Source organism: Theropithecus gelada, chromosome 2 (assembly GCF_003255815.1).
Source record: "Theropithecus gelada isolate Dixy chromosome 2, Tgel_1.0, whole genome shotgun sequence".
NCBI classification, from domain to species: Eukaryota; Metazoa; Chordata; class Mammalia; order Primates; family Cercopithecidae; genus Theropithecus; species Theropithecus gelada.
In genome coordinates, this window is record NC_037669.1 from 67,053,920 (window position 1) to 67,064,149 (window position 10,230).

At 46.5% G+C, this 10,230-nt stretch overlaps 1 pseudogene; it reads right to left on the minus strand.

The window, feature by feature from the left end:
• Positions 1 to 3,035: 3,035 nt before the first annotated feature.
• LOC112619989 lies at positions 3,036 to 3,208 on the minus strand (annotated as a pseudogene).
• Positions 3,209 to 10,230: the final 7,022 nt, after the last annotated feature.

Consider the following 10,230-nt stretch of genomic DNA (forward strand, 5'->3'; position numbering starts at 1 on the left):
AAATAAATATTTTATTGTAGAGTGATTTTAGATTTACAGAAAAGTTTCAGTGATAGGACAGAGGGTCTCCTTATACCCCTCACTTGGTTTCCCCCTTTTTTTTTTTTTCAATTTGATACAGGATCTCCCTCTGTCACCCAGGCTGGAGTACAGTGGTGCAATCATAGCTCACTGCAACCTCAACCTCCTAGGCTCAAGTGATCCTCCCACCTCAGCCTCCTGAGTAACTGGGACTACAGGTGCTCACCACCATCCTGGGCTAATTTTTTTGAATCTTTTTATAGAGATGGGATTTCGTCATGTTGCCCAGGTTGGTCTCCAACTCTTGAGCTTAAGTGATCCACCCACCTTGGCCTCCCAAAATGCCAGGATTGCAAGTGTGAGCCACTGCCCCAGGCCAGTTTCTCCTTTTATTAACATCTTCTCATGATTTGTCAAAACTAAACTGACATTAGTACATTTCACCAGTTTTCTCATTCATATCCTTTTGTTTGTTCCAGGACCCAGTCTAGGCTACCACATTGCACTGAGTTGTCATGTCCTCACAATCTCCCATGTACTGTGAGATTTTCTCAGGGTTTCTTCATTTTTTATGACCCTGACAGTCTTAAGGAGTGCTGGCCAGGTATCCTGTAGAATATCTCCCATTGCGTGTTTGACTGATGCTCTTCTCATCTTATACTGGGGCTACATACATAACATTTTGTTTTAACTTCAAACGTATAGATTATCATCACTAGCCAGTATTTTGATGAATGATGAATACCTCTGGGGATGGGTTCCCTAATTGGAGTTGCACATCTTCCTTGCATAAACCACAGCCATAATGCACCATCTCTGAATTCTAGATTCAAGTTTGGATTACAGGCATGTACCACCACACCTGGATAATTTTTTTTGTATTTTTAGTAGAGACAGAGTTTCACCATGTCGGCCAGGATGGTCTTGAACTCCTGACCCCAAGTGATCTGCCCTCCTCAGCCTCCCAAAGTGTTGGGATTACAGGTATGAGCCACTGCACCCAGCCCCAAGAAACATTTTGAGGGGAGTTAGGAAGTGAGACGGGGAAGGAAGGAGTCCGTCTAGATGGCGTTATCAGGCCAGCTACCACTGTGGGCATCAGGAGCTTAACCCTGCTGGGAAGCAGTGCAGAGCACACCCCAGAGCCATCCCACCAAGGGCAAGGGGCTGGGGGCTTATACACTGGCTCCTGCCAGATCTGGGAGGCAGATCTGGGGGTGGAAGGGGGTGGTGCTAATTCTCCAGCATTTTGGGTCAGAGTAAGGTGTGTTGGTTTACCTGAGTCAGAAAGCCCTCAGGTAAAAGGATGCCAGCGCTGGCCGTTGCAATGAGGCCTGTGTGCACTGCAATGCAAGGCAGAGAGGATGTGGGCTGGGTATGGGCAGTGTCCACTGTAGTCTTTTCACCTGGACAGTCTGTTCTGTCCAGCACTCAGCACTCCTCTCTCCCCACCTTCTTGAATCATTCAGGCCCATCTAAGCTTACTCCCTCCTTTGTAGAGGACTACGTGCTCACAAACAGGGCGTTCCCGTTAAGTCCTGCTCTTGCAAAAGAAGCAAGGCATTGGGGGCTTGTTTATGTGTAAACATCTTGAAAATCCAGAAAGTCGGGGAAAGGTCAGAAAAACAACAATGTGTCTTGTGACTTGGCAACATTCCACAAACGACTGTATAAAATAAAGCAGAGCAGGCCATTCGAGGCGGCCGCCATGTTTGTCTTGTCTTGTGTTGTCTTGTGTGTTCATTCCTTTGTTTAGGAAACATGCGGACCCCAACACTCCTTTACTCATATCCCTGATGAGCAGGTAGTGCTGTTAGGACAGCATAAATCTCACTTCTTATCTGTATTTCTCACAGAGCCTAGCACGGTGCTTTGATGGGTAGAAGCTCTCTCAGTTGACCCCTACCTAGCTTACTTCCTGATTAGCTGCTGATGTAGAGTCCCTCAGTGAAGCCCCTGCCTGAGGCCCCTCGCTCACCCAGTGCCCAGGCACCCCCTATACTTCCCTGCTGCTGACTTGATGCTCCGCTGCTGACTCAATGCTCCCCTTGAGTGTCCTGCGTTTGTGCCTAAACCTGCTTGTGTCAGCTGTGATATAATTTAGAATAAATCAACTAAATTAAGTTCATTGAATAATAAATGAATTAAATTGAACATTATGTCATCTAATTAGACACAAGTGCAAACACGGTCTCTTTTTTTGACACATGGACACGTATGTTTATTGCAGCACTATTTACAGTAACAAAGACTTGGAACCAACTCAAATGTCCATCAGTGATAGGCTGGATAAAGAAAATGTGGAACATATACACCATGGAATTACTATGCAGCCATAAAAAAGAATGAGTTCATGTCATTTGCAGGAACATGGATGAAGCTGGAAACCATCATTCTCAGCAAACCAACCCAGGAACAGAAAACCAAACACTGCATGTTCTCACTCATAAGTGGGAGTTGAATAATGAGAACACATGCACACAGGAAGGGGAACATCACACACCGGGGCCTGACAGGGGTGTGGGGAGCAAGGGTGGAGAGAGCATCAGAACAAAGACCTAATGCATGCGGGGCTTAAAACCTAGATGACTGGTTGATAGATGCAGCAAACCACCATGGCACATGCATATCTATGTAACAAACCTGCACGTTCTGCACATGTGTACAGAACTTGGGGGAAAAAAAGAGGAAGAAGTTCAAGTCCAGGCTGGGCAACACTGGAGGACCCCTTTCCTTTAAAAGGTCACCACCACCTGACTGCCCAAGCTGAGATCTAAGGACCTCCAAGAAACATTGAACACGCTCTCTCTGTCTGCAGATACAGAAACGGGAAGTCTCATTTTGGGTCCTAGTCTTCCCAAAGCGGTGTAGTCACAGCGAAAATGGAAGTGCTGAAAAGCCCACCGTGTGTCCGCAGACCAGGAACCCTAAGGTAGCACAACGAGAAAACCGGCGTATCACAGATACCATGTGTGCGAGCTACTCTGCAGTGCTCTTCCCTTCTAATCTTGCAAAGATGTTGTATCCCTGAAAGAAGTGCACCGTTCCTGTCGATACGTGAAGTAGCGAGAACAAGACCCTATTCCATCTCTCTGCTCCAAAAACGCATCTAACATACTGGCCTCAGACGCTAAACTAATAAGAACAAACACTACACTCGATCTCTGATAAAAGGCCGAGAAACGATTCTATTGCTTTCGCCCCCTCGCCGTTACCGTCCCATTCTCATCCACATTAAAGTCGCGGTGAGAGCCCCAGCCTCGCTCCTTGCCTCATTCCCTTTGTCTCGTCCACACCACTATTGATGCCATTACACACTCGGGCTGAGTTCTTATTCTCCACATGTAAAAGGGAAATCTTACACTCGTGCTTGTTCCGGCGTTCCCGGGCTTTCATTTCAAATTTGCATGCCTCGCGCTTTCCCAGAGGGCGTGGCCTCCAGGGTTGACTCCGCCCCCAGGGCCGCCTCCCGTTGGGGAACCGGAGCTCCACTGGGGGCGACTTCCTTGTTTGTATGAACCGAGAGAAAAGATAGAACTGAAAGAGATTGAGGGCTAAAGCGAGAGGGGTCTGTGGAAGAGACCTGTCGGCGGAGAGCGGTCCACGCAAACATGATCATTTTTAAGAAAACTAAGATAAGTGCTTTGGAAAGATAATTTGCTAACAAAATTTGCTATTAAATGGCTTTGAAGTGCTTTTAGGTTCATTCTCCTTTGGCAGACACTGTTGACTGGCTAACTCCACACCTTTTCCCCACCCTTTTCTTCCTGATCTGCTTCTGCTATAGATGCTGGAAAGCTAAGTGCATGAATTCCCAAGCTGTCTTCGTGACTGGATATGTCTATGACCCACTTCTGACTGAAGAGTAGCTAAAAATCTGACGGGGAAGGGGGCAGTCTGATAAAAATTGCTTTCCTGATATAGTGGACAGATGTACTTCAGCTTTTTCCTGCCTTGAATATAGATGTAATACCCAGAGGTGCAGCAACCATTTTGTGATCATGAGGCTGCAAGCCAACATTGAAGAATAATAGAATGGAAAGAGAGACAATGCTTGGGTCTTTTGTGGAATCACGAAATCACAGCATTGATGTTGGAATGTCTCCCTTTAGACTATTTGATGTCCTCGGCCGGGCGCGGTGGCTCACACCTGTAATGTTCCTAACTCCTCTAAAGATGTTTCTTGGGGCTGGGCGAAGTGGCTCACGCCTTTAATCCCAACACTTTGGGAGGCTGAGGAGGGCAGATCACTTGGGATCAGGAGTTCAAGACCATCCTGGCCAACATGGCGAAACCCCATTTCTACTAAAAATACAAAAATCAGTCGGGTGTCATGGAGGGCACCTGTAATCCCAGCTACTCGGGAGGCTGAGGCAGGAGAATCACTTGATACCAGAAGGCGGAGGCTGCAGTGAGCTAAGATCGTGCCTCTGCACTCCAGCCTGCATGACAGAGCACGACACTCTGTTTATAAAAAAAAAAAGAAAGGTTTATTGGGATTACCTCCCAAATAAACTATTTAGAGGCAAATCTGCATCACAGGATCTATTTATGAGAAATACTAAGTTAAGACAAAGCATATTAACAATAGTCACTTCCATTGATTGAGGCTTTAAATATAGGCCTTGAACTTGAACTTGAGAAATGGTGTGCCAGGCAGCTCACATGCATTATCTCACTCACCTTTACAACAATTCCACAAGGGAGCAGCTATGTTATTATCGTCAGGTAAAAAGTTGAGGTTGGCTGGGTGCAGTGGCTCATGCCTGTGATTCTAGCACTTTGGGAGGATGAGGCAGATGGATCACTTGAGCTGAGGAGTTTGAGACCAGCCTGGGCAACATGGCAAAAAACCGTCTCTACAAAAAAGTATAAAAACTAGCCAGAAGTGGTGGTATATGTCTATGGTCCCAGCTACTTGGGAGGCTGAAGTAGGAAGATCACTTGAATCTGGAAAGCAGAGGTTGTAGTGAGCCATGATCAGGTTACTGCGCTTCAGCCTGGGTAACAGAACAAGAACAACAACAAAGCTGAGGATCAGAGAGGTTAAGTAATTTGTTGAACTACACACAGCTAAAAAATGGCAGACATCAATGGATGAATGGATAGGATAAACAAATCGTTTATACACACACACACACATTCACACGCACACAGGAATATTATTAAAGTCTTAAAGGAATGAAGTACTGATACATGCTACAAAATGGCTGAACCTCAAGAACATGATGCTAAGTGAAAAACCCAACACAAGAGGCCACATGTTATACAATTACATTTATATGAAATATCCAGACAGATGAATCGACAGACACAGAACTGAAATAGGCAGTTGCCAGGGGCTAGGGGAGGGAGGGAATGGGGAGAACGTGCTTGATGAATGAGTTCATTTTGGAGTGATGGAAATGTTTTGGAACTGAGTAGAAGTTGTGCCTACAAACCATCGTGAGTACACTCAATGCCACTGAATTGTTCACTTTAAAACGTTTAATTTTATGATATGTGAACTTCCTGCTCAATCATTTTTTTATGGCAGAGCTGGGAGTTTAAGCTAGGTGACTTTAACCAAGAAACTCTGATGTCAGTGATCCCCAAAGTACAATCCCAGACAGCAGTGCAGCATCACTTGGGAAGCTGCTAGAAATTCTCATTATTAGGCCTCACCTCAGGTCTACAGAATCAGCAGCTCTGGAGGTGGGGCTTAGCCATCAGTGTTTTCACAGACCCCCCAAGCGACTCAGATGAGCTGAAGTCTGAGGAGAACCGCCCAGAAATCAACATGAATCTTATTCTCTATCACACTCAGCTAATCTCAACCCATACATTTCATGTGGAAATAAAGTATTTGTGCTTTCCTTGATATTAGGACTTCAAGGGCTCATGTGGGTGTGAGTTTGTGTGTGTTGAACTCATCACACGCACCCAAGTTTAGCAGCCAAGGTGGGATCAGGATGCCCTTTCTTTCAAGGTGTATGGACGCCCCCCAAAGCACAGTGCAGAGAGCTGGGCTGGATCACCTTGGCAGGCGAGAGGCCTTGGCAGGCCTGATGCATCCATCTTCACCTGACTGTCAGGAGGTTTGGGTGGGGCGGGGCGCCTGTTCACTTAGACCAGCTGAGCCCAAACCGGCAAATGTTTCCCCATGATAAAACAGGAGGAGATTCAGGGGCCATGCCAAAAATAAATCTCCTAAATGTCCCCAGGCTCCACTGCCTTCCAAATCTGTCCCTTTTTCAGTACCCAGTGAATTTACTAACAAAAGCAGTTAGGGAATTGAAATTATGTTCATTTTTATACTGGGTTTAGAGCTTTAGTTCAATTCCAGGGACAAAACTCTTGAAAGTAGTGGCTCATTTTAAAAACAAATTCCAATTCCAATGAAACAGCCAAAATACCCCAACCTAGCACATGGGATTCCCTTTTCAGTCCCTTTCAGGAACTAATGGAGCATTAGTTCCTGAAGATGTTACTAGGAATGTCTGGAAAAAGGGCGTGGCGGACAAATGAACTTGAGAAATAGTGTTTTCTCAGCCCACCTTTTGGAGAGTCACAGTGCACATTCGCATATTAAAGGCTCTGAGAGATCCTGCAGCACAAAACCCTGCTTCACTGTGTCCAACTCAGGCTGTCACAAACTCCAAAGTTATTTAAGAGGCAGCAGAGCCCAGCAGTTAAATGAGAGCTCTGGAACCAGCATCTGGGTTCATAACCTGACTCAGCCACTGGCTGTGTGACTGCAGGGAAGTTAGTCGCCCTCTCTGTACTTCAGTTTCCTCACTGATAGATGAGATGAAAACTGACCAAGTTCAGAGGGACCTTATGAGGACCAGCTGAGTTAACGCAGATACAGCAAATACAAGGCCTTACACCACTTAGCACATGTTCCATCCATGTTAGATGTGTGTTACATTTTTAAAAATCACTTAATCGGGGTGGGGCGCGGTGGCTCATGCCTGTAATCCCAGCACTTTGGCCTATAATCCCAGCACTCTGGGAGACTGAGGCAGGCGGATCATGAAGTCAGGAGTTCGAGACCAGCCTGGCCAACATAGTGAAACCCCGTCTCTACTAAAAATACAAAAGTTAGCCAGGTGTGGTGGTGGGTGCCTGTAGTCCCAGCTTCTCGGGAGGCTGAGGCAGGAGAACCGCTTGAACCCGGGAGGCGGAGGTTGCAGTGAGCCGAGATTGCACCACTGCACTCCAGCTCGGGCGACAGAGTAAGACTTCGCCTCAAAAAAAAAAAAATTACTTATTGGTTTAATACAACATCTTGCCGAGCCTAGTCCACTGAGCACATTTTTGGAAATGTAAGAAATACGACCTTACCTTTGTCTGAAACACAAAGAAAAGAACAATGGGCTGTTCCTATTAAAAGGAAAAAGTTTAGAACCAACTGTTCCTTTTAAAGCCTAACTAGATACTGACTGAGCAGCAAGTGTGGATTCATCATTCTGCTGGGAGCCCTCTACCTATATACCTGCTCTTCCGTTTTTCCCTAGATTTCCCCTGGATATAGATTCCTTTTGGAATGGTCTCCAAATATGTAGACAGAAACAACGGAGAGGGGGCCGGGCACAGTGGCTCATGCCTGTAATCCCAGCACTTTAGGAGGCAGAGGCGGGCACATCACTTGAGGTCAGGAGTCCGAGACTAGTTTGGTCAACATGGCAAAATCCCATCTCTACTAAAAATACAAAAATTAGCTGGGCGTGGTGGTGTGCACCTGTAATCCCAGCTATTGGGGAAGCTGAGGCAGCAGAATTGCTTAAACCTGGGAGGCAGAGGTTGCAGTGAGCCAAGATTGCACTACTGCACTCCAGCCTGGGTGACAGACCAAGACTCTGTCTCCAAAAATAAAATAAAATAGGCCAGGCATGGTGGCTCACACCTGTAATCCTAGCACTTTGAAAGGCCAAGGCAGGTGAATCACCTGAGGTTGGGAGTTCAAGACCAGCCTGGCCAACATGGTGAAACCCCATCTCTACTAAAAATACAAAAAAATTAGCTGGGCATAGTGGCGAGGGCCTGTAATCCCAGCTACTCGGGAGGCTGAGGCAGGAGCATCACTTGAACCTGGGAGGTGGAGGTTGCAGTGGGCCAAGATCACACCAGTGCACTTCAGCCTGGGTGACAGAGCAAGACTCCATCTCAAATAAACAAATAAATAATAAAATAAAATAAACAGGGGAAAAGACGTCTTAGTGGTTTTTCTCAATTCTGCCATCTAAGAAAAATGAGTAATTAGCTGGGCGTGGTGGCAGGTGCCTGTAGTCCCAGCTACTCGGGAGCCTGAGGCAGGAGAATGGCATGAACCCGGAGGCGGAGCTTTCAGTGAGCTGAGATTACACCACTGCACTCCAGCCTGGGCTACAGAGGAAGACTCCATCTCAAAAAAAAAAAAAAGAAAAAAAAAAAAGAAAAATGAGTAATGCTGACTAGGATCTTAAGAGATTCATCAATGTCTTTGAATGAATTCAAAACATACTTATTGAACTTTTATTATGTGCTAGGCACCATCCTAGGACTGGGATTATGGTAGGGAGCAAAACAGATGATGCCCCGGCTTACATGGAACTGTCAAAATGATTGACTCTGGGCTCTGCATTAGCCAGACAGAGATAGGCGGATGGTTGTGTGAATATTCATTATTAAATGCTTATTATGCACTGGTCTTGTGTTAAGCATTTTATAGGTATTATCTTATTGAGTCTTCACAATAACCCTAGTCAGGCATGACTATCTCCACCTGATATGAATTGAGATTCAGAGAGTTAAAGCCTTTTGCCCAAAGTCACACAGCTGGTGGAGAGCAGTGCTGGAACAGGATTGATTGAGATAGTTTGACTCCAGAGCCACATTCCACCACACCACAGCTTTCAAGAAAAAAGAAGATACGGAAATGTCTTGCCTTCACTTCTTTCCTTTTTCTGCTTTAGTGTCTTGATTCCAAAAAAAAAAAAAAAGACATAATAGGGATAATTTAACATCCTCTGGATTATTTTACATTCTTGCAATGATCCTGCATTGCTGGAAAAAAATATATTTTTTGTTTTTTCCTCAAAGGAGGAATAAAGCTAGTTGTAAAAATGCAGGCCAGGCCAGGTGCAGTGGCACACGCCTATAATCCCAGCACTTTGGCGGCTGGATCACTTGAGGTCAGGAGTTCAGGACCACCCTGGCCAACATGGTGAAACCCCATCACTCCTACAGTTACAAAAATTAGCTGGGCATGGTGGCAGGCACCTGTAATCCCAGCTACTCAGGAGGCTGAAGTGGGAGGATTTGCTTGAGCTCGGGAGGCTGAGGCTGCAGTGAGCTGAGACTGTGTCATTGCACTCCAGCCTGGGCAACAGAGTAAGAGTCCATATCACACACACACACACCAAAAAAAAAAAAAAAAAAAAGCAGGCCATCTAGAAAGGCATTCGTGTCATTCACTCAGTAAAGCTCTGGACTGCTGTTTGGTGGCACATAGAGCAGATACAGAGGAGGCACACTGGCATCGTCCCTGCCTTCTTGGAACTGAGAATTGAGCAGGGGAGAAGGACTGGGCATTTCCTCTCAATGGGGTCAGGGACCTCCAAGAGAGACATTTGGGGCTGGAAGAGTCTGGCCTTGGGGAGTCAGGGCAGGTTCTCTAAAGAAGTGAAGACTGAGCTGATAAAAGGAGAGGCAGCCAGGTGCGGTGGCTCACGCCTATAATCCCAGCACTATGGGAGGCTGAGGCAGGTGGATCACGAGGTCAGGAGTTCGAGACCAGCCTGGCCAACATGGTGAAACCCCGTCTCTACTAAAAACACAAAAATTTAGCCAGGCGTGGTGGCAGATGCCCGCAGTCCCAGCTACTCAGGAGGCTGAAGCAGAAGAATCGCTTGAACCTGGGAGGTGGAGGTCGCAGTGAGCCGAGATTGTGCCACTGTACTCCAGCCTGGATGATAGAGTGAGACTCTGTCTCAAGAAAAAAAGGAGAGGCAGCAAAGGGAAAGTGGGCTGTCAGGAAAGAGGCTTCCCAGTGGAGGAAAGAGCCTGCAAAGGTCCTGAGACTGCCAGGACCAAGGCTGGAGGAAAAGAGAGATGGCTTGTGGGCCGAGAGAGAGGGAGCAGCTCAGGCTGGCAAGGCAGGCATGGGTCAGACAACATGAGGCCTCATGAGCATATCTTGTGTGGTCCATGAGGCTTCATCCTTAGAACGATGGGCCCGGCTGCAGA